Here is a 3,740-nt window from a genome sequence, read left to right as displayed (position 1 = left end):
GAAAGCTTTGGAGAAAAAGAAGAGAGAGAGGGGAGAGAGGAGAGGAGAGGGGGAGAGAGGAGAGAGAGGGGGAGGAGAGTAGAGAGGGAGAGAGGAGAGGAGAGTAGAGAGGGGGAGGAGAGAGGAGAGTAGAGAGAGGAGAGAGGAGAGTAGAGAGGGGGAGGAGAGTAGAGAGGGGGAGGGGAGTAGAGAGGGGAGAGAGGAGAGTAGAGAGGGGGAGAGGAGAGTAGGGAGGGGAAGGGGAGAGTAGAGAGGGGGAGAGGGGAGAGTAGAGAGGGGGAGGAGAGTAGAGAGGGGAGAGAGGAGAGTAGAGAGGGGAGAGAGGAGAGAGAGAGGGGGAGAGGAGAGTAGAGAGGGGGAGAGAGGAGAGAGAGGGGGAGAGGAGAGTAAAGAGGGGGAGAGGAGAGTAGAGAGGGGGAGAGAGGAGAGTAGAGAGGGGAGAGAGGAGAGCAGAGAGGGGGATAGATGAGAGTAGAGAGGGGAGGGGAGTAGAGAGGGAGAGGAGAGTAGAGAGGGGGAGGAGAGTAGAGAGGGGAGGAGAGTAGAGAGGGGGAGAGGAGAGAGAGGGGAGAGGAGAGTAGAGAGGGGGAGAGAGGAGAGTAGAGAGGGGGAGGAGAGTAGAGAGGGGGAGAGGAGAGTAGAGAGGGGGAGAGGAGAGAAGAGAGGGGAGAGAGGAGAGTAGAGAGTGGGAGAGAGAAGATTAGAGAGGGGAAAGAGGAGTGTAGAGAGGGGGAGAGAGAGAGATTGAAGAGAGGAGAGTAGAGAGGGGGAGATAGATGAGTAGAGTGGGGGAGAGAGGAGAGTAGAGAGGGGGAGAGAGGAGAGTAGAGGGGAGAGAGAGAGACGGAAGAGAGGAGAGTAGAGAGGGGGAGAGAAGGGAGAAGAGAGGGGGATAGAGGAGAGTAGAGGGGGAGAGAGGAGAGTAGAGAGGGGAGGGTGGGGAGTGAATAGGGGAAGAGAGAGAGGCGGAAGAGAGGAGAGTAGAGAGGGGGAGAGAGATAAATTGAGTAGGGGAGAGAGGAGATTAGAGAGGGGAGAAAGAAGAGTAGAGATGGGGAGAGAGAGAGACAGAAGAGAGGAGAGTAGAGATTGAGAGAGAAGGTAGAACAGAGGGGGAGAGAGGAGAGAAGAGAGGGAGGGAGGAGAGTAGAGAGGGGGAGAGAGGAGAGTAGAGAGGGGGAGAGAGGAGATTATAGGGGGGAAAGAGGAGTGTAGAGAGGGGGAGAGAGAGGGACTGAAGAGAGGAGAGTAGAGAGGGGAGAGAGGAGAATAGAGAGGGGGAGAGAGGAGAGTAGAGCGGGGGAGAGAGGAGAGTAGAGAGGGGGAGAGAGGAGAGTAGAGAGGAATGTAGACAGGGGAGAGAGAGACTGAGGAGAGGAGAGTAGAGAGGGGGACAGAAGGGAGAAGAGAAGGGGATAGAGGAGAGTAGAGAGGGGGAGAAAGGAGAGTCGAGACGGGGAGGAAGAGAGACAGAAGAGAGGAGAGTAGAGAGGGGGAGAGAAGGGAGAAACGAGTGGGAGAGAGGAGAGTAGAGAGGGGGAGAGAGGATATTAGAGAGGGGAAAGAGGAGTGTAGAGAGGGGGAGAGAGAGAGACTGAAGGGAGGAGAGTAGAGAGGAGGAGAGAGATGAGTAGAGTGGGGAGAGAGGAGAGTAGAGAGGGGGAGAAATGAGAGTAGAGAGGGGGAGAGAGGAGAGGAGAGGGGAAATAGGAGTGTAGAGAGGGGGAGAGAGACTGAAGAGAGGAGAGTAGAGAGGGGGAGAGAGGAGAGTAGAGAGGGGGAGAGAGGAGAGTAGAGGGAGGAGAGTAGAGGGGGGAGAGAAGGGAAAGGAGATGAGGAGAGTAGAGAGGGGAGAAGGGAAAGGAGAGGAGGAGAGAGGAGAGTAGAGAGGGGGAGAGGGGAGATTAGAGAGGGGAAAGAGGAGTGTAGAGAGGGGGAGAGAGAGACTGAAGAGAAATGAGTAGAGCGGGGGAGAGAGATGAGTAGAGAGGGGGAGAGAGGAGATTAGAGAGATGAGTAGAGTGGGGAGAGTAGAGAGGGGGAGAGAGGAGAGAAGAGAGGGGGAGAGAGAAGATTAGAGAGGGGAAAGAGGAGTGTAGAGAGGGGGAGAGAGAGAGATTGAAGAGAGGAGAGTAGAGAGGGGGAAATAGATGAGTAGAGTGGGGGAGAGAGGAGAGTAGAGAGGGGGAGAGAGGAGAGTAGAGGGGAGAGAGAGAGATGGAAGATAGGAGAGTAGAGAGGGGGAGAGAAGGAGAAGAGAGGGGGATAGAGGAGAGTAGAGGGGGGAGAGAGGAGAGTAGAGAGTTGGGAGAAGGGAAAGGAGAGGAGGAGAGTAGAGAGGGGGAGAGGGGAGATTTGAGAGGGGAAAGAGGAGTGTAGAGAGGGGGAGAGAGAGACTGAAGAGAAGAGAGTAGAGAGGGGGAGAGAGATGAGTAGAGAGGGGGAGAGAGGAGATTAGAGAGTGGGAGAGAGAGACTGAAGAGAAGAGAGTAGAGAGGGGGAGAGAGATGAGTAGAGTGGGGAGAGAGGAGAGTAGAGAGGGGGAGAGAGGAGAGAATAGAGGGGGATAGAGAAGATTAGAGAGGGGAAAGAGGAGTGTAGAGAGGGGGAGAGAGAGATTGAAGAGAGGAGAGTGGAGAGGGGGAGAGAGAGAGAGAGGAAAGAGAGAGACGGAAGAGAGGAGAGTAGAGAGGGGGAGAGAAGGGAGAAGAGAGGGGGATAGAGGAGAGTAGAGGGGGGAGAGAGGAGAGTAGAGAGGGGGAGAGAGGAGAGTAGAGAGGGGGAGAGAGGAGAGTAGAGAGGGGGAGAGAGAGATTAGAGGGGGAAAGAGGAGAGTAGAGAGGGGAGAGAGAGACTGAGGAGAGGAGAGTAGAGAGGGGGACAGAAGGGAGAAGAGAAGGGGATAGAGTGGAGTAGTGAGGGGGAGAGAGGAGAGTAGAGAGGAGAGAAAGGAGAGTAGAGAGGGGGAGAGAGAGAGACAGAAGAGTGGAGAGTAGAGTGGGGGAGAGAGATGAGTAGAGTGGGGGAGAGAGGAGTTTAGAGAGGGGGAGAGAGGAGAGAATAGAGGGGGATAGAGAAGATTAGAGAGGGGAAAGAGGAGTGTAGAGAGGGGGAGAGAGATTGAAGAGAGGAGAGTAGAGAGGGGGAGAGAGGAGAGTAGAGGGGGAGAGAGAGAGACGGAAGAGAGGAGAGTAGAGAGGGGGAGAGAAGGGAGAAGAGAGGGGGATAGAGGAGAGTAGAGGGGGGAGAGAGGAGAGTAGAGAGGGGAGGGCGGAGAGTGAAGAGGGGAAGAGAGGAGAGTAGAGATTGAGAGAGAAGGTAGAACAGAGGGGGAGAGAGGAGAGTAGAGAGGGGGAGAGAGGAGAGAAGAGAGGGGGGAGAGAGGAGAGTAGAGAGGGGGAGAGAGGAGGTTAGAGGGGGGAAAGAGGAGTGTAGAGAGGGGGAGAGAGAGGGACTGAAGAGAGGAGAGTAGAGAGGGGGAGAGAGGAGAATAGAGAGGGGGAGAGAGGAGAGTAGAGAGGGGAGGGAAGAGAGTAGAGAGGGGGAGAGAGGAGATTAGAGAGGGGAAAGGGGAATGTAGACAGGGGAGAGAGAGACTGAGGAGAGGAGAGTAGAGAGGGGGAGAGAGAGAGACAGAAGAGTGGAGATTAGAGTGGGGGAGAGGGATGAGTAGAGTGGGGGAGAGAGGAGATTAGAGAGGGGAGAAAGAAGAGTGTGGAGAGAGAGACAGAAGAGTGGAG

The sequence above is a fragment of the Coregonus clupeaformis genome, chromosome 15, assembly GCF_020615455.1.
Source record: "Coregonus clupeaformis isolate EN_2021a chromosome 15, ASM2061545v1, whole genome shotgun sequence".
Taxonomy (NCBI): Eukaryota; Metazoa; Chordata; class Actinopteri; order Salmoniformes; family Salmonidae; genus Coregonus; species Coregonus clupeaformis.
This window is presented reverse-complemented; position numbering follows the sequence as displayed.